The 20,894-nt window shown below is 35.2% G+C and overlaps 1 pseudogene; it reads right to left on the reverse strand.

The window, feature by feature from the left end:
• Positions 1–19,707: 19,707 nt before the first annotated feature.
• Positions 19,708–20,122, reverse strand: LOC100758077 (annotated as a pseudogene).
• Positions 20,123–20,894: the final 772 nt, after the last annotated feature.

The raw sequence follows: 20,894 nt of genomic DNA on the forward strand, positions 1-20,894 counted from the left end.
GTAGGATGCAGTGAAACTTGACCTAAACCATAGAATCAGGAATTGAAATGCATGAAGTAGAGTGAGAATATGAGAAAAAAGGTTATAGTGCCTTAAACAATTCCAAGAGAAACCTCATGCATACTTGTAACAATGTGAAAGAGGAGGGTGTTTGGCAAGTTTGTTTTTGAGAATACTCTTTTCCCTCTGCAAAACTATTTGTGACTACTCAACTGTATGTTGAGGATGTCAATGTATTCTGTCATTCTAGGGCATACTATGGAAGACACTGAGTAGATAGATATTCATGGTTAAAACTATGGAGTGTCACAAAAACACAGCAGGGTTGATCGAAGGCATTTGGGGAAAGCAAACATGTAAGATTAAATCTGCAGAACAAACACTACAAGAATTTTGGAGGAAGGGCAGCTTAAAGTAATTCTGTAAGGTGACCAGACTATTACAGTGATCATTCTTCTAGTTGGTAAGATAGACACACTTGGGTTTGATCCAAACTGGCTTATTTTCTTGTGATTTCAGTTAATGTATTGAGGATATATCAAGTCATCTCCTGCTAAATTTTACTACACTTTGTCGATAAAGTATTACATAATGTATTTCATTTTTTGAAAAATGTCCCTTTGACACTATTAGAAAAATAACAATAATTCCAAAATGCAAGTGGCTTTTATAAATCCAAGACTCTATCACTCAATAATGGATAATTCACCAAAACTTAATTATTTCAACTTTGTCATTGTTTAATCTTATCTTGATTTAGGTTCAATCAAATTTAGATTTACAATCAATTACTGAACAATGTCATTATCAAATGCATGGAGAATCATCTCTCTCACTCAGAGTGAGACAACATGGATAAAAATTAGACATTATTGTAATGCTAAAGCAATTTCTTTCTTATTTAATCCCCCTATTGATCTGAACTTTACCAAATATTTTATATGGTTGTTTTATCTTTTTTATGACAAAACACATGCTGCTGTTTACAGTTAAAAATTCTTTACATCTAAATATGATTGTATTCATTTCTGTTTGGAAATGATAAAGGCAACTGCAGCCGAAGAAGAGAAAATGTTCTAGAATAGGCAAATGAGCATGTGTTGTTGTTGTTTTCTAACTAACCACAAAAATGAAAAGCTAGAAACTGAGTCCCTAGTACTTCAGAATAGAATCTCAATTGTAAATACAGACTTGGGAGGTAAATATGTAAACACAAATTCTTAAGTATAAAGTGTTCTCCAATATTATTATGAAATAAGCACTCTGACACCAATGAGAATGGAAAAGGAGAGATACCTTCAGTAGACCAAAGCCAGGATAATTCTTGAAAACTATCTGACCTAGTTTTTATTCCCATTATTTTTACTTTAAACATACAAGGTGGGGTGAAAACTAAAACAATATTTTACAAAAGTATACATGTTACTCAGGAGGTTGCTAAGGACAACATCATTGATTCAGTTATTTCTCTATGCCATTCTGTTCCAGATAATAAATGAAGTAATGTTTGGCAAAGAGCCACCATAAGCAGTGCTTTAAATAAATCAATACATTAGTATCTAATAATTGTTATTTTCTACTTCCTTCTTTTATTGCTTAAAGGGGAAATTGGAAGACAGAGATGGACAGAGAATATTACCAGGAAAGAGAACTGGATGTATTCATTCCATTAGTGTCCTTATGAACTAACCCTGCTAGCCATCTTAGTAGACATCTGGCTTCTAAAGCTGTGAAACTACACACTTCTGGTTTTAAGGTCCTTGTTTTGTTACATATGTTACAGCAGCCCTAGAGGACTCATGCATGCTAGATGAGCAAACATGGTATATGTGAGATAAAAATATATAACAGATTAATAGTTAAAATTTCTGGTATAACAATAAAGTCAGTAGGAATACCTATGCAGGTTGAGTACTTTATATTTGGCACTCAATAAATTCAACCTTTGAATTCTTCTAGAATTATAGTTTAATGAACTTTACTATTTCTTCCATTTTTCAGTTGCAAACACAGAAACAGTCCCACAGAAGCGAGGTCACCTGCGTGAAACAAAGTGAGTACCAATTAGAACAATAGTTTCAAATGTTTACTTGAATTCTTATATTTTATTTTTACCCCTCCTTACACTTAGGGATGGGATGTATTTCAAAGAGCATTATGTGTTCAGAAAACAGCTTCTCAGACATTAATTACATAATCAAGTGGATTGTCCAAATATTGCCTTTTATATTCTTTGAATTATTGAATTGAGTATGTACCTTAGCATATTAAAGGCTTAGTTATTTCTGTGGTAAACAAAAGTAGAAAACAAACTAAATCTAATATTCTGTACAATCAAGATTCTTCAATATTGTTAGGCCTAGTGTTTTCTAAGATTGATTTTTGAACTGATCAGGACTTTTGTGACTAGAAATATTAAGAGTAATCTCAAAGTAACTCAAAAAATTTGGTGATTTTTATGACTCATATCAAGTAAATATATTTAGAGTAGCTTCCAAATTAGGAAGTGTATTAGAATATTTCTTTTTAAAATTTATCATCATGTATCTTCACTTCCAATTTGTGGTTACTGTTTCAGTTAAATAACATAAGATTGATCAAAATATGTTTCAAAGCATAAAGTTAACCCTGATGGTGGAAAAAAAGGACAATGCCAGAAGTCATCAAATAACTTAAGACCAGACAGTTACTTACAATCCCAATAATATTTGGCATGTAGCTAGAAAGAGTGAATTCATCTACATGAAAGGAGACCATCACTTCTACGTCCATTACAATATTATTAACAATATCAAATATTTAGTAGCAATATAAGTACCCACAAATAGATGAGTAGATAAGTATCGTATATAAAAATATGATTTATCCTTAACAAAAAAGTAATTTTTGTTATATATGATAAAATCATTGAATCTAGAAGATACTTTGTAAAAAGAGACAAATATCACACAATCTAATTTATTATAGAGCACAAATAACAAATAACTGAATAGAGGAGAAAAATGGGCCTTTCAGTTGAAGGATATATGTTGTACTTATTTATGGCATGTAACTTCTGTAGAACTAATTATAGAATGATGACATTGGTTCCTAATGCCTGCTAGTAGGCTGGAAATCTGAGAAGATGACCCATACTCCCACCATACATCAAGAAATGATAGCAAGGGCAAATGATTAGTCCATCAATTAAGTTGGCTGAGATCATCATTTTGAATTGTAAATGGTTATTTAAACATCATAGTAAAAATCAATTACTATATAAAAATGTTATGGTGGGACTTGGACATGAATCCAGCTGCAAAACCTTTCATTCTGGAAGATGTGCTGGGGAAATGGTGGCTCAGACCTTGTGGGAGTGGCCAGGTAATGGCTGGTCTAATTTGAGTCCCATGGCAGAATATGGCCCATGCCCAACACAGCCTACATGGCCAGGAATTAAAAGCTGTATTTCTCAAAGTCATAGGACAAAATCAAAAATGACAGTCAAAAATGAAAAATGAAGTCAATGAAATGGTTCCTAATGATATTCTGCTGTACTCATAGGATTGATGTCTGGTAAAATGAACACCTGAGAGGGTTCCTCGTTCAGCTGGTGGGAACACATGCAGAGATCCATAAGCAAACATTAGGTGGAGATGGATAAAACCTATGGGGGTGGGGGGATTGTAGGAGCTAGAAGTCAGCAGGTTACCAGGGAAAACATGGCTCACAAAGAAAAAATGAGCAGGCCACATATGGAATCCGAGAATGAAGTAGCTATCAAAAAGCCTGCATGGGTATGTGCTGCTAGGTCCTCTCCATGTGCGTTTTCGCTCTTTAGCTTGGGGTTTTTGAAGGACTCTCAACAGTGGGAATGGGGTGGCTTTGATTCTTTTGCCCATTCTTGGGACTCTTTACTTTCGTCTGGGTTGTCTAGTTCAGCATTGATGTTAGGGTTTGAGCCTTTTTTTATGGCATCTTGTTATTCTGTGGTTGGTTTATATACTTGAGAGGCTAACACTTTTCTGCAAGGGAATAGTGAAGCAGTGGATCTGAAGGAGAGGAGAGGTGTTGTGGGGAACTGGGAGAAGTGGAAGCTGTGTTGGGGATGTAATGAGATATGCTGTATGAGAGAAGAAATAATAAAAAGGAAATTAAAGAGCAAGGAGGTGAACACTTTATTCCTTCAGTATACTTTAATAAGCTACAAAATGAATACAAAATAATACAATTACAGGACTTTTCTCAAATATCAAGAAAGTTTGGCTAAGATATACATTTTCACATGTATTCTATATGGTATTATTGTGGGAAATGTCATATTCAGATCAAACAGGTTTCATGTAGTCATGTCCTAATTTCTAAACATAAAATTTTGTTTGGTATGTAATATAAATTTAATTCATATTAATGTTTAACTTTAAGATATTTAAAGAATACCGTATCAGTTTCATATCAAAGAAATAGCATTTGTAAGTGACCAGGGGCTAGAATTGCTTAAACTTCTAATGGTATGATTTATTCTGTATCTTGATTAAGAATTTATGAGTAGCTTTGCATTTCTGAGAACACAGCAGAACCATGAGATGAAGAATTTCATAATTAACATCTGTATTTTGAAATTTCTATCACAAATGAAAATTATAGACCCTCTTTAATTTTATAGAAATGGTGAATATAACCATCAGCTTTTTAATCTCTGTCGAAAAACAAAGATATAATTAATTTATAAAGGTAAAGAATTAGATTTGGTTCACAGACTTGGTGGTTATAATCCATAACCAATTAGTCCCATTGCTCTGAGAAAGAAAGCAGATAGCATGTCATGCAAGGAGTATATGTTGAAACAATATTACTCATATTCAGAAATAAAAGTGAAAAAGTTGTACACCCTAGGTTCCAAAATCTCCTTTGGAAACAGCCTCTATAACCTAAAGACACATCTTCTAAAGGTTCTAAAATTTTCCATGTCTCTACTACATCCAAACCTTTAACACAAGGATTTCTGGTAAAGTTGAAACAAAAACTATGATGAGATTCCTACCATATCACTTAAAATTATGCCAGCCAAGAACTACACCAATAACAGTAATAATCATGTTATTATTGCCTTCACTCACAGAAGTTTCAGCAATTCTGTGGTGCCATCGTGGATCCAGACTCCACTTTACCAAGATCTCTGGAAATGCATTCCTGAGAACAATACATGAAAAGGTAGCTGCTTGTATCCCCAGCAACCATAGCTGTTAAAAGAAGATATCTCAATAGGACTAGAGATGGCACAGTATTAACTAGGTAGATTTTTTGTTGTTTTTCGATACAGGGTTTCTCTGTGTAGCTTTGGAGCCTATCCTGGTACTTGCTCTGTAGACCAGGCTGGCCTTGAGCTCACAGAGATCCTCCTGCCTCTGCCACCCAAGTGCTGGAATTAAAGGCATGTGACACCAATGCCTAGAGGTAGATTTTTGTTTGTTTGTTAGTCATTAAAAAAGGAAACATTTTATTTAGAAACACTGTTGCAAATATATACTTAATTGTGCAGAAATGTATCATTTATATCTTTAAATTATTTTGAGAACAATGAGGAACAGAATTGTTATAGTTGTCTTCAAATAATTTTGATGTAATGTCCTTGATTCCTTATACTTACATCACAATAATGAATGAGGTTCTGAGAAGAAAGGAAGGAGGTAATTTTCATATATATATATATATTATATATATATATATATATATTATATATATATATATGATGTGAAGGTAGTTTCACAATTTTCTAGGGGCACAAATGAAAGTAGAAGGAAAATAGGTGAAAAATGAGAGGGTGATGGGAGGGAATCTGTTTAATGCACATTAAATACTTTGGTGAAAAATGTCCTCATATAATTCAGTGTCATATACAGTGAAGATACACAAGGGGAAATGAGAAAAAGAGAGAGAGAGAGAGTTTGGATTTTGCTTCAGCAACACAGTCTGTAATGCATTCAAATTCTGATTCTCTAATACTTGAAGGAAAGATGCATGAGTTCAATTCAGATTTTAGCATTTTCTTCATTTTATTAGTGGTACAACCTTGGACAAGTATCTAAATATCAAAATGCCTCAAGAATTTAAACAATCACAAAAAAACAGTACTTGTGATGGCCTTACCTATGTGTTCTCTCACCTGCATTCATCTACACAAGCAAATCCCTCCTACCTGACACTTTCAGAGGATACCAGCTTTCCTGTATAACCCCCTCTCCACATTTTCTCTAGCTCTCAGCCATTGTTCAATCTTCAGGGCTTCACGCAGGCAATAATCTTTTCTAATTTGTCATTTGTACAGATAATTTTTCATTTCTCCCAAATTATTCTCATTAACAAAATTTTTCTCACCTTTATTTTTTATTACTTGAAAACTTACATGATACTTCTTTTCAAAAGTAATCTATATTCATATATCAAATCTACAACTTTTTGGAAAAAAGAGTTACAACTATAAAATCAATAACTCTGTGTGCATGTGTATGTGTGTGTCAAAGTTCAAAGGCAAGAGAAATCCATAATTTCCCCTATTTTCAAAGAAAGAATGAATTTCTCCCTATCAATTAGTGCCAAAATTTGATTTTATGTGTTTGAAACATATTGGTAACAGGGTGTTCATCATTTCATTATGATAGGACAAGTTTCTTCTGAAATGAATTGTGAGACAAAAGTCAAAAGTCAAAGGAAAAACATAGACATTGACTAGCCTATCTGTAGCATTCATATTATCCATTGTGCTTCTGAAAATCTAGTCAATTAAATAAGTATCAGCAATGTATTAAGCCACAATATTGACATAATTTTGGGTAAAAGATTTCTATGCCAGAGTAACAGCAATGAATATCACAAAGCACATTGACGTTCTTTGAAACAAATCTAGAAAGCCCCAGTAAGTGTTAATGTTTAAAAAACCAAAGCGAGGATTATAGGTGAGTTGTGTAAGTCTTTAGTAAATATTCACTCTTAGTTGAACATGAATATATTTCAGAAGTAAAACATTGAACCCTTGTTTCAAGCAAAATATGCTTGAATATAAAATATACATTGAAAACAAACTTGAAATTAATCTACTGACATATAATTCTGTCCTTCTGAAGGTAACTTAAAAACTGTCTGCTTTGAAAGGTTGTTTAAAATAATAATAGCATGTAATGACTCTGATGTTTTAGTATTATGCAAGAACATTGCTCAGATAACCACAGCTTTATAACCATAGTGTTATTCCTTAAAAATATGAAGAAGCTGAATAATTATCTTATGTAGAAATAAATACAAAAAATTGTGAACACTCAAACCTTTTCATTATCTTTTGATAATTTTTTTCTTTTTTTCCAACTTTTTTATTTGAATTAGAAACAGGATTGTTTTACATGACAACCCCAGTTCCCTTCTCCCACCTGTCCTCCCCTACCCCCCTCCCCAAATAAAACCTTATTTGTCACATATCTTTTCTGCTCCCCCTTGATGGTGAGGACTTCCATAGGGTGTCATCAGAGTCTTCCACATTCTTTGGGATAGGGCCTAGGCCCACCCCCGTGTGTCTTGGCTCAGGGCGTATTCCTCTATATGGAATGGGCTCTCAAAGTCCACACCTATGCTAGGGATAAATTCTGGGCTTCTACAGGAGGTCCCATAGGTTTCTGAGGTTTCCTCCCAGAAACCCATGTTCCTAGGTTCTGGATCAGTCCCATGCTGGTATTCCAGCTAGCAGACTGGGGAGCAAGAGTTCTGGGATTTTCAGGTTAGCTGCTTCTTTATGTTTCATCAGCCTGGTCTAGACCTCTGTGCTCTTCATTGGTACTTCTCTGAATCTGGGTTCCAGTTCAAATCGGTGATTAGTTATGGTTTTCTGCTTCTACTTCCACTATCTCCTGGATAAAGGCATATAAGTCAATCATCAATCTCATAATCAGGGGAGGGCATTTAAGGTAGCCTCTCCTCTGTTGCTGAGATAGTTAGCTGGTGTCATCTTTGCAGATCTCCAGACATTTCCTTAGTGAAAATTACTTAAAATTTATAACAAATCCAGAAAAACTGAGATGCCCAGTTCCAAGATATGTGCTTTCTAGCTTATTGTTCCCTTAATTTTTTTAAGACATGTTACGTAGGAGTAAATTAATTGAGTCAAATTAATTGTGTTAAATTACTTAATCCAAAAGTGAAACAAATTTACATGTGGTTATCTTCTGTGAACTAAACACATGAACATATATTTCTCTATAATAATCTAGCAAAAGAAGATGGTGAGGAAGGAAATTAACTTCCCTCAATAGATTATAAGTTCCACGAATGACTGTCATTAGGTGACTATGTATCTGACCGAGAGTACTCTGTAATGTCATTGCAGAGCACACACCAGCATAAGTTCATATATCTTAGACTTTGTATTGCTTATGATTACCATATCATCAAGAAAGATATTTTTAATGTAAAAAGAGTGAAAAATTCAAAGCAATGAGCCCAAAGGACTATGAATATTTCAAAAACAATCTGATACATATTTAAGTAAAGAAGTACAGAATTGTGCAGAGAAGTACCCAACTATAAATGCTAGTTGGAGTCCTGTTTGAAAACAGGAACTCATCAAAACTGAAGATCAGAAGGAAATCAAATCATGACCCTTTTGTTTAATAATCTCTACAGCTTACTATTCTCTCTTCACCTCATTTTTTATTTAATACAGTTGTTTACACTGCCTTCAATATGGATATTTTGCAATGGAGAAATCTGGGGGTGGAATCTGATCAATATAATTACTTAAAATATTTTAAAAATAAAGAAATTTTTAATATTTCATCATCAAATTGTTTTCTTTTAGTTTCAATTGTTATAACTAATAATGAATATACTGAAGCTGAAAATCACATATATTCCCAATAAATTGTAGCATAGAAAGTGTTCTCTAGAAGCAAATATTTAGAATTCTGAGCTACCCCACAATGAACGTGTGTGGTGATCTTTCCTGGAAACCATTATATGAGGGGCCTATGTCAGGAGTTCAGGTGTTCTGCCATGCCATATTTGGCTAGCCCTATAACCAGAAAAAGAGTCTGATTACCTAAAGATTTTTAGGTTCAAGCAATGTCCAGTGAGGAGTTATAGCAAAGGTGGCAGTGGATATTAGCTGCAAGGATCATAGTAAAATCATTATATCTTTATGGAGAAATTCATTATACATATGTATATATGTATAAATATATATATATATATATATATATATATTATATATATATATATAAAACAATCGACTTTATAGTGGAATAATAAATATTCAACTACTTTGAGAAAGAAATCATCAATAGTCTGTTCTTATGAAATCTAATATGTTTTTCTGATACCAGGTTCTTTATGCCCTTATAATCTGTGGTAAAGAAAAGAATGTAAATCTGCTACATAACAGAGATTAACACAAATCTCTGAAATTGGAGCTCTAATTTCAGGATTCCACTGCAAGAAGTAAACTAGGTAAGAAGTAAAACTACACCTACTTACAGAGGACATTATTCCTTATGTAAAAGACACTATAGAGTTTCTTAGAAAACTCTTGAACCAGATGGGCATTTGGCACCCAGAGGCAGGCAGATTTCTATGACTTTGAGTACATCCTGTACTAAAGAAAGAATTCCAGGACAGTCATGGATGTTATAGACAGAAACCATGTCTCAAAACCAAAAAGAAAAAAATCCCAGCAGCAAACAAACAAAAACTCTTGGAGATAAAAATTAGGTTCAAAAGTTATAGGATCCAAAATCAATAAACAAAACAAAGCAAAACAAACAAGAGACATAAATGCAGATACAATGAACTGTCAGAAAGAGGGAAATTAGGAAAATAATTCCTTTAGAATTACTACAAAAATAATATTTTAGGATTATATATAACCAAAGAAATGAGAATACAAAATATGTTTCCAGTAATTGAATAATTTAATGGATTGTTAAAATAAATATTGTGAAAATGAATAAACTATCAAAATAATTTGGAGATTTAATGATTTCTGCATGAAAATTCAATTCTCTCATTTTATAGTTTAAGAAAAAGCAATACAATAATGCATATGAAACCAAAAAAGATAAGGAATAGCTAAATCACTCCTAAGGTGTAAGAACAATACTCAACCTCAAATTATAATGTGCACATATAACAAAGATGGATTGGTATTGACACAAAAATAGAGACAGGTAGACCAATTGAACAGACCAGCAGATCCAGAAATAAAATAGCAAAGTTATGCCTATTTAATTTAAACAAAGGACAAAAAAACATACTTTGGACAAAGGATAATGTATTCAACAAATGGTGGTGGATAAACTAGATTTTTATCTGCAGAACAAAATTAGCTTCATATATTATACCTTTCATGAAAACAAGTTTAAAATAAGTCAAAGGCCTTAATTTAAAACCCCAAATAATGAAACGTCTAGAAAAAATGAAACCCATAAAGGATACCCTTCAGGAAAATAGAGTAAAGCAAAGACATTTGGAATAAAACTAAACAGCACAAGTACAAATCCTAAGTATCAGCAGATAGAACCACACACACACACACACACACACACAGAGAGAGAGAGAGAGACAGAGAGAGAGAGAGAAAGAGAGAGAGAGAGAGAGAGAGAGAGAGAGAGAGAGAGAGAGAATGTATATACATTTTATATATAATGGGAACAACTAAAGGAAACAGAAATAGGATGGGAGAAATTCATTTTTTTCATTCTTCTAATCTTCTAATGTTATTATTTTTACTTTCCTAAAACTGATGGCAACAAACAGAATTAGGGAATATAATTTTAAATATATGATCCTATAGGAAACCTTACCGGTAGAAGTCTAAAGGAACATGCTGCATGAAAAATTGCAAAATGAACATGTGACCTCAAAACATAACTGACATATTTACTTTTTCATTGGAACAAATGACACCAAAATACACATTTGCATCTTTAAGAATTGTAACTGCATTTCAATTTAATGAAGTCTAATATATTGATTTTGGTAAAACAGTAAAGCAGAAAATAAAAATAAATAGGCTCATTATACCAGTGTCCCAGGGGAATAACTGTAATCACCTTGGTCATTGATGTACTGTCTATAATGGTGTGGATTAGGCAAGTAAAAACAAATATTACCTTGTTTAAGCTCAAGCAGGAAAAGAAATATTTCTGGTCTATGACTTCATAATTTTTTTCTAAACATTTAGTATCCCAGAAGGAAGAGGAAAACAATTAAGATACTATATTGAGAATACAAAAATAATACACTGGGGTGAGGGTTTTGCTTAGACTTAGAGACATGTTATCTCCATCTCTATTTACACTGTCAGAGGCCCTCATTTGATGCTCTCCGAGTGTCCAATACAGGCATTAGTGACAATTTTACTTCCAGGTTTTAAGGAACAAAATGCCTGCTCTGATGTCATGGTGTCATAGCTAATTACCATGTGTGTGCATGATTGAATAAATACTTTGTGATATTTTGTTTTCTTGAATATTGATAAATCATGCATTTTGAGATTTCACTATTCTTCTATGTAGTAGCAACTGAACTGCTTAGATCTACAAAATACTCTAATTTTTGAAAGTTTTCCTCTGACCTATGTATGTGTTCTATGGTAAGCACACCAACACCTATTCATACATATAACACATATATAAATAGACATACAGTGTGTGTGTGCGTGTGTGTGTGTGTGTGTGTGTGTGTGTGTGTGTGTGTGTGTGTGTGTAAAATGCAAAAAATTATAAGAAAACAGCATAAAAACAGACCATGTAATGGTGGCACATGCCTTTAATCTCAGCTTTCAGAAGGCAGAGGCAGGCAAATCTCTGTGAATTGGAGGCCAGCCTGGTCTACAGAACAAGTTCCAGTACAGGCTTCAAACTACAGAACTAGGGAGAGCTCTTGGTCCCCAGACTGAGAGCTGGGAAACCAGCATGAGACTGATTCAGACGCCCTGAATGTGGGTGTCAGTGAGAAGACCTCGGAAATCTATGGGGCCTCTTGTAGTGGATCAGTACTTATCCCTAGCATAGGAATGGACTTTGGGAGCCCGTCCCACATGGAGAGACACTTCCTGAGCCTAGACACAAGGTGGTGAGCCTAGGCCCTATCCCAAAGCATATGAAAGAATCTTAAGACCCCCTATGGAAGACCTCATCATCCCTGGGGAGCAGAAAGGGTATGGGATAGGTAGGGTGTTAGTTGGACAGAGGGGTATGGGAGGAGGGGAGGGAGAGGAACCTGGGATTTTCATGTAAAATAATCTCCTTTCTAATTGAAATAAAAAAATTAAAAAACCAAAATGTCCTAGTAGCTTTAAAAAAATCAGGTAGGTAGAAATTATGCTTGGTACACCATATTTCAGCTCTGGTTACAGTACAAATGCACGTGTAATTAACAACACAATTGTTAAAAATACAATGCTGAATATTTTATAATTCTAAAAGATGAAAAGACACATCTTGTAGTATAGACCCAAAATCTTAGCACCTAGAAGGCTAAGGTCAGTGAAACATGGGTATCCTAACCATAGGCAACTGTTTAAAGCAATCTGTCAAAAAGATACACCAAAGTGCATAAGTAAATCAAGTTTCCAAGGGCTTTCTTGACATTTCAGAGAAATAAAATTTGTAAGGCCCTTTAAAAATGAATTCTATAATCCTGGTGTGCATGTTTCAGTGTTCTAATATTCCAAGGAGGAAATGATAACATAGAAACAGCTGGAATGCTGTCCTTCCCCACAGATATGTAGGTAGTTTTCTATTAGATAGAGAAGCAGAATAAAATGGTGCTTTCTAGAGTCTAGAGCTTGGTAAAAATGTGGAGCTGACAATCATGTAATTAAAGATGTAGGTAAATTAACCCTTTAGTTTCAAACAGAACAGAATACCCTCTGGCAATATGCTAGGGTTATTTGATTTATCATCCTTAGGTAATGGCATAGTGATCCACTGCAGGGAAAAGAACAAGATTCCCAAGGACCAGGAGGGAAGGATACTTGAGAATGTGAGAGCACCTGGCCAGTCCTTGTAAGCTAAAGTAATTAGAGCACTATTTGTGGAAACGCTTGTCAAATTTTGACATCCATATTTTTCCAAAGTCACAACAAAAATTTTCAGAATGTAATCTGAACAGTAATCGAATTAAACAGAATTCATCTTCTTTCTCAAATCCAAATGCAGTAACAGAACTTTAACATAAACATTGCACTAATGATAAGACATCTACAATTTGGATTAGGTGCAATCACTGCTGTCTATTCAAATGCTTTAGTTCTGAAGGGGCATTTCTGCACCTAATTTGATGTCCCCCTGAGCAGCACACAATGTGTCATTTGATGCCCTTCAAAGGACACGATTAGCCAAGCTATAAAGTGTCTGTTTTTATTAGCTTTGCTGGGTTTTATCAGTTTGGAAATGTATTATTTTCTCCATTTAATGTGCCTATGGGATCCAGAGATAGAGTAAGCATCAAGTTAATATGTTTTAAGGCAGCAGCAGAGGCCATCCTTTAACACTTACACACTGTTGTGATGACATTAGAGGTGGAGTCATGGAAACTGTAAATGTCCATTTTTCCAGGCAATTTTTAATGCTATAATCCTCAGTGACGACACCAAAGTCAAGAGTAGGCTTCTGTTTTATATAGAACCAACTATTTTTCAGCTTCTGTGCTTAAAATCACACTTAACTAAGTAGTGAGCAGTCAATAAAAAAACGGTAGGCAAGAAAAAGGAAATGATGTTGCCCCAAGACACCATGTTTAAATGTTTTACATTAGAGAAAAATTGGTTATAATTTTAGTTATGTAAGTTAAAGGAATATTTTTGATAAGTTTAGTAAAATGCCATCGACTCCTTGCTTTTATTCTGAGAATAAAACATAATGTACTCTTTTACCCAGATGGTTGACAATTTTAATGCACATATTCAAAGAGAGTCAAATAACACAATCAGTATTAGAGATGCAGAATCCTCAAAGGCTTTTAGTGGTTTTAGTTCCTACACTCTATCCATATTGTCTTCTATTTCCTTTACAAGTGCTTAACTTGTATTTGTTATTCAGGCAATTAATCATGCATATTCCTTCAATGCTTTTCTTTCTTTTTCCTGTATTATAATTACTGTTTTCTTATAATCTGGAATTCAAAAGAAACTCTGAAGTCTCCTCATACCCCCATACTTAATTATTTTAACACATTAGATTATTACTTACTGGGACACAAATACGCTTTCAATTGTGTGTTTAAGTAACATGCATTAATTTAAATAATATTTGATAAGCATCATTTTAATTAGTTTTTTTATATTTTAAAATCAAAATGAAATGACTTGCTGTGTCAAAAACAGTTTCCTTGCTTTGGTCTCTCTCTTCCAATGTATCCTTCCTCTGTCTTTTCTACCATAAAACTTGATCTTTCAGAAGACCATTGTGATATAGATGCTCCCATTTAATCTTAACATTCTAAAGTCTTTTATTCCATGGAGCTTGAACATGTGTAGGCCTCTGTACACTAAACTTCCAGTTAATCAAGAAATGGTGGTGTTTTTGGTAGGTTTTTGTTTTGTTAATTATTGCAGAAGCTTGTGTTCTATTTTAATTTTTAATGTTATGTTTTATATATAATGACCTACACTGCATTTTAGCACTTAAAATATTATAGTCTTGGTTAGTTTTTCAAATGTACAAGAAAATACTATATCTACATCTATATTTTATCTGTTTCTTTATTCACCCTGCTGAATGACTTGGAAATTGCCTGTTGAAATAACTTTATGAAGATTGCAAACTATTCAGTCTTACCAACTACTCATTCTTATATTTAAACAACAGCTTTCCACATGCATTTATTTGTAGATTCATGGGTAGAAATTTACTCAATTATATGTACTTAGATTATGTTTTTAAGGCCATCCAGAAGAAAATACACTAGACATTGATGTATTCACCATTAAATAAATATTATTTTTACCCCAGTTAACTAGAGGGTCATGGTAGATAATCTTGGCGGTCCATTTAACTATATTAGAATCAACTAAAACCTAAGCTGTAGGGCAATTGTGTGATGGATTTTCTCTTAATCAAATTGTTTAAAGTATGAAAATCCAACCTAAATATGGGCCACACCCTCTGGTGGCATCCACATAAAAGGACATTGAAGAAAGGTTTTTTAGTGGGTTCTTTTGTGCTCTCTAGCTGGTGATCTCTTCTATCTTTGAAATTCTGTAGGGTTACAAAACAGAGTAAAAATCAGCAGCCCTTTGGGAATCTTCCAGAATTTCAGTGATGAATTAGCACAGCCATCACATCACTTAAATCACTGAAAAGCTACCACATTCCCAGCCTTTTAGCATGAAACAGCCATTGCAGAACTACCAAGACAGCATCCTCTAAGCAAATCTAATAAATACTTCTTTAATGAACACATTCATTCTATCAGTTCTGTTATTTTAGAGACCTATGTCTAATCAGAGTGTGGCACCAGTAGTGGTTCTAGAAAAAAAAGAATATTAAGAATGAATTTCTTTTTTGGGCTTGGTACTCTATAGCTGTGGATGTCTGCCCTGGTGTTCAAGAGCATCCTGAATGTTTGGCTTATGAAATATTTGAAAGCCTTATGAAAAATAGACTTCCTAGACATTTTTCAATCCCTGTATGTAGCAAGGAATACAATGACTACACAATAAAACTTCTGACAAATTTTAGACAGCTAAAAAATAGTTGGTTTCTTTTAGAATCTCTAGGTAAACCATGAGTTCAGTGATCAAATTAACTAGCTTCTGGATATTTCCCTAGTGCCTGATTTCTCTTTAAAACTATACTGTCTCCCTCTGTGATGGTATCTCTTACTTTGCTCTCCTCTTTTCTTCCCCCTACACAGCCTTCCTATTGCCTTATGTCCTCCTCACCCCTCCTCTTCTCCCCTTCTCATTCTTCTAGCTCCCTCTCCCTTCTCCCCATGTGCTCCCAATTTGCTCAGGAGATCTTGTCCCTTTCCCCTTCTCCAGGGGACCATGTATGTCTCACTTAGAGTTCTCAGTGTTGCCTAGCTTCTCAGGTAGTGTGGATTATAGGCTGGTAATCCTTTGCTCTATGTGTAAAATCCATATATGAATGAAGGCATACCATGTTTGTCTTTTTTTTTTGTCTTTTTGTGACTAGGTTACTTCTCTCAGAAAGGTTTCTTCTAGTTCCATCCATTTGCCTGCAAATTTCAAGATTCCATTGCATTTTTTTTTCTGCAGAGTACTACTCCATTGTGTAAATGCACCAGATTTTCTGTATCCATTCTACACTTGAGGGGCATCTAGGTTGCTTCCAGGTTCTGGCTATTACAAATAATGCTGCTATGAACATAGTTGAACAGATGTCCTTATTGTGTTTCTTTTGGGTATATGCCTAAAAGTGGAATTGCTGGATCTTGTGGTAGACTGATTCCCATTTTCCTGAGGAAATGCCATACTGAACTAACCGTCTAAGCAACAGTGGAGGGGCTCTCTTAAATGTCCTGCCCTGATAATGAATGAGATTGAAGACTAACTTATATGCCATCCTAGAGCCTTCATCCAGTAGCTGATGGAAGTAGAAGCAGATACTCACAGCTAAACACTGAACTGAATTGAAATCCAGTTGCAGAGAAGGAGGAGTGATAAGTAAGGGGTCAAGACCAGGCTGGTGACACCCACATAAACAGCTGACCTGAACAAGGGGGATCTCTTGACTTATCACTGGGAAAACAGCATAGAACTGATCCAGACCACATGAATGTGGTTATCAGTGAGGAGGCCTCAGAAATATATGGGGCCTCCTGTAGTAGATTAGTAATTATAGCTAGCATAGGAATGGACTTTGGTAGCCCATTTCACATAGAGGGATACAACCTCATCCTAGACACATGGGGGAGGGCCTAGGTCCTATCCCAAAGGATATGACAGACTCCGAAGATCCCCTCATGGTAGACCTCACTCTCTCTTGGAAACAGAAATGGTATGGGATAGGTATGGTGTAAGTGGGGGACAAGGGTGGAGGGGAGGGAGAGGGAACTGGGATCGACATGTAAAACAATCTTGTTTCTAATTTAAATAAAAATGGAAAAAATTAACTAGCTTCAGATTGCATAAAGATGCTAAAGAATTCTAAGTGTGTCCTAGATTAAAATATTCTTTTCAGCAAACATAGTTGCCAAATATAGGATGCAAGCCCTTGTTAGCATCCCTGACCATCAAATGTATGATTTCCTACAATAGTTATCTGGAATATTTGAGACCGATAAAGTATTGTCTATAAAGTTATTTACACAATTATCAGAAATGTATAAAGAACCTCTTTTCTTTTGGTCCTTACATGTGATAAATATCACCACACTCTAATTTTACAGTTCAAAAATGAATCCCAGTTTTGTGCTAATTTGAATGGATACACTTTTAGTTACTAAAAAATACATTCCTCAGTGTTTATTAGCCATAGCTATAATTCACTATTTAAGATTTTTCTGTCACTATGAATGTTTGTTTAATGTGTAAGGGTTGTTTGGCCTTTTTAAAAAATAATTTTCAGTTTTTATATTTAGGTTAAAAAAATTCTGACCATGTATTCTGGGTATGCATTTCCCCTCCCCCAACTTTTTCCATATCTTCCCCATCTTCCCACCTATCCATCCCATCATCACTATTTTACTCTGTTTGTGAAAAAATGCATAGATATCCTACACAAGCAATATTTAAAATGCATCCTGGTATTTGCTACATTTGATTTTTATTCTGCTGTATTGAATAATTTGCTAACAATGCTCCTAAAAGTTCTATGCTTAGGCAATTAAAATTTTAATATCAAGATTATAGATTATATAGTGCTCTTCCATTATATTTCATCTACTTGCTGTTGATCTTTTACTATTGCAATATGTGGAAGTAATTTTTGCATATTTAAGGAAATGTTTGCCCATATTATTTTACCAGTATCTTGTATTGGTACATATTCATCATTATTTTCCTCTGACATTTCAGAGCAAAATGCTTTATGATTTTGATGGTTGGAGTAATTATTTCTATTATCTTGTTGATGAGTCTATATATTCATATATAGACATAATCCTAGTTTCACAATTATCAGTTTTGAAAACATTTAAATGCCTTCTAAGGGAAGGATGCTAAATTATTTCTGATTCTCTAAAATTCTTACTTTTCAAATAAAAGTAATAAAATAAAAAGGACATTTATTTTCCTAAGTGTATTCAGGCATGTTTTGGGGGGAATCCCTAGGATCCTGGATTAGAATTCTAATAAGTAACTGAAAGATACATGGCATCACTGCATGAAAACACTAATCCTAGAACCTAATGCATTTTTTTTAGTAAGTAGTGTTTCTTATCATTACTGTCTAAAAAATTTGAACACCACTCTCCTAATAAATCTGTCTGTTTCACACATTGTATCCACTGGCTTTCTCTTTGAGAGCCTCATCTCAGTATTTCCCCATTTTATTTTCAACATAACAAATTGCCTTTATTTCAGTATGCATCCACATTTCAACAATTAGTGGTCCTGAACATAGTGGGGAATGTGGCAACAAGCTAGGAGGCCAGGCCCACCCATCTGAAAACTCATGACACAGAGCTCCTCCAGGTCCCTGCCGAGGGTCTGAGGAGCAGCAACACTGAAACTTGAGTCTGCAGGGTTAGGGCCACTGTTCCAGCTGTCAGGTTCCATGTCAGATCTGATGGGTGGCCTAGGAGACCTGTCCAAACCACTTCAGTGTGTAAAAGCAAAGCGATTACAAGAAATGGAACCTACTCAGTACCCTGTGCACTGAAGACTCTCTGCATGGCCTTTTTCTAAGCACAGCCACCAAGGACCCTGAGTGCTGGTAGGTTTGTTGCCCCTTGACTGACTGCTCTGTTCACCTCGAGACATGAACTCAAAGTGCCATAGGCATCAGGTGGCAGCAGAACCCCCTTGCCAGGCTGGTGGCAAGTGAGCATGTGGCCAAGAGCTAAGTGAGAAGACCAGGCTCTTCTAACCTCATCTCACGACTCTGACCACAGAAAGTGTGGGGTGGGGTGGGCAACAAGGGAGTTGAGAAGGAGAGGGAGAGTGGCACCCCTTGAATAAAGGTGGGGAGATGGGAAGCCCTGAGTTCCTCACCCATGGCCAATTTCAGAGGGAGAGGAGGGTTACAATCTAAGCTTTGGCCAAGGGCAGGAGTGAGGGAGGGAGGGCAATGGCTTGAATGGGGCCTCACTTAAGACTTAAGCAAGCAGGGGTGAAGCCAAAGCACCCCCAAGCCCAGCAGTAATCCCATGGATGCTACCTGAAGGCTTCCCATCTATTCTAAGGGATACCACACAGTTGTGGCAGGAGGGCAGGTCAGGCAAATGCAGACCCAGACCATGTGTCAGCATCAGGTGATTGTGTGATGTGCCCACAACTCCCAAAGGAAACTGATTTCAACACACTTTCTTGATCACAGAAGTTCAACTAGGCAGCCAGTGGTAACACTCTACAGATGTTACACAGCACAAATTAGGTATTTCAAATGGACAAGAAATTTGTATCAGAACAGTCTCTCAGGATGAAGTCCGAGTGGAGCTTCCTCTCCAGTACTTTGAGGTCTACAAGATGAATCTAGAAAATTCACTACTGTGGAAAATGAAGACTTAGGTTGGATTGGGGAGGGGAGGCCGGGGCCTTGGTGACTAATTCCTGTATCACTGTCCTTATGGTGGTTGTGGCAACTTCATGTTCTCTTTTGACATCATCAAGCACCGAAGCTCCTGCAGGATGACTGATGCTATGGGAATTCTCGCACTTTGTCAGCACTGCTGTGGCCCTTGGATCCACCACTCCATTTGAATTACTTAAGCAGCTAATATTGACTTTTGTTACAAATCTTACAGATCAGAGTTCTTCCGGATATTTAGGCCTACATTTTATTTTAAGGCTGTATATTCAGTTTTCATAAATTGTTCTTGGAGGCCCAATTGTCATCACTGTCCATCTTGTAAGAGTCATGCCTTCATCATCCTCTAGACTCCAGCTAACTATGCCTTCGCCTATTCCTTTCTGGACTTCTTCCGGCTCTTCCAACAGTCGTAGATTTCGGGGGACTTTTACTCCCGAGCATTATGTCGATGTTGCTCCCCACCTTTTGTTTTTGTGCTGCTGACTCATTAGTGTTGATCTAATCTGGTTCTTCATTCTTTGTATATCTTATTTTGAGATTATGTAGTCTTCATTTTGATTTGAACTATTATTATTTAATAATAATTATTACAGTTCTTGTTCTATGAATTAAATTATACATTCAGTATCTTAAATCATTCTCAAAATCTCATAAAACTTAGATATAAGCAGGGCAGTGTGACAACACACACTTTCATTCCCAGCACTTAGTAGGCACAGGCAGGTGGAGCTCTGTGAGTTTGAGGCCTGCTTGGTCTACAAAGATACATAGTGAAACCCAGTCTCAAAAAAAAAAAAAAAAACAAAAATAAAAACAAAAAAGACATTGTGAAAGCTGAAGCTTTGTGGTCTCTATATTGATAAAGTATATTATCTCTTTTGCCTTATAAATTACAAACATAAAGGTAAATCTAGACTGCTTCTTTTTTCCTACAATCACTCCATAGCTCCTGTTCAACATTAAAAACAAATTTCAAATCTGGTCAATTCTTTTAATTCATGTTTCAGTTGTAACATTAAAAATTCATTTTGAAAACAATGATATCATGAAATTTTCAGCAAATGGATGGAACGTAAGTTTTGCTTTGTTTTATTTTACTTTTTCAGTAAAAATTTATTTTTCATTTTACATGCCAATCTCAGTTCCCCCTCCCTCCCTTTCTGCTCCATCCCCAACTCCCACCCTTCCTACCCTCATGAAATTATCAGAGGT

Source organism: Cricetulus griseus, chromosome 5 (genome assembly GCF_003668045.3).
Source record: "Cricetulus griseus strain 17A/GY chromosome 5, alternate assembly CriGri-PICRH-1.0, whole genome shotgun sequence".
NCBI classification, from domain to species: domain Eukaryota; kingdom Metazoa; phylum Chordata; class Mammalia; order Rodentia; family Cricetidae; genus Cricetulus; species Cricetulus griseus.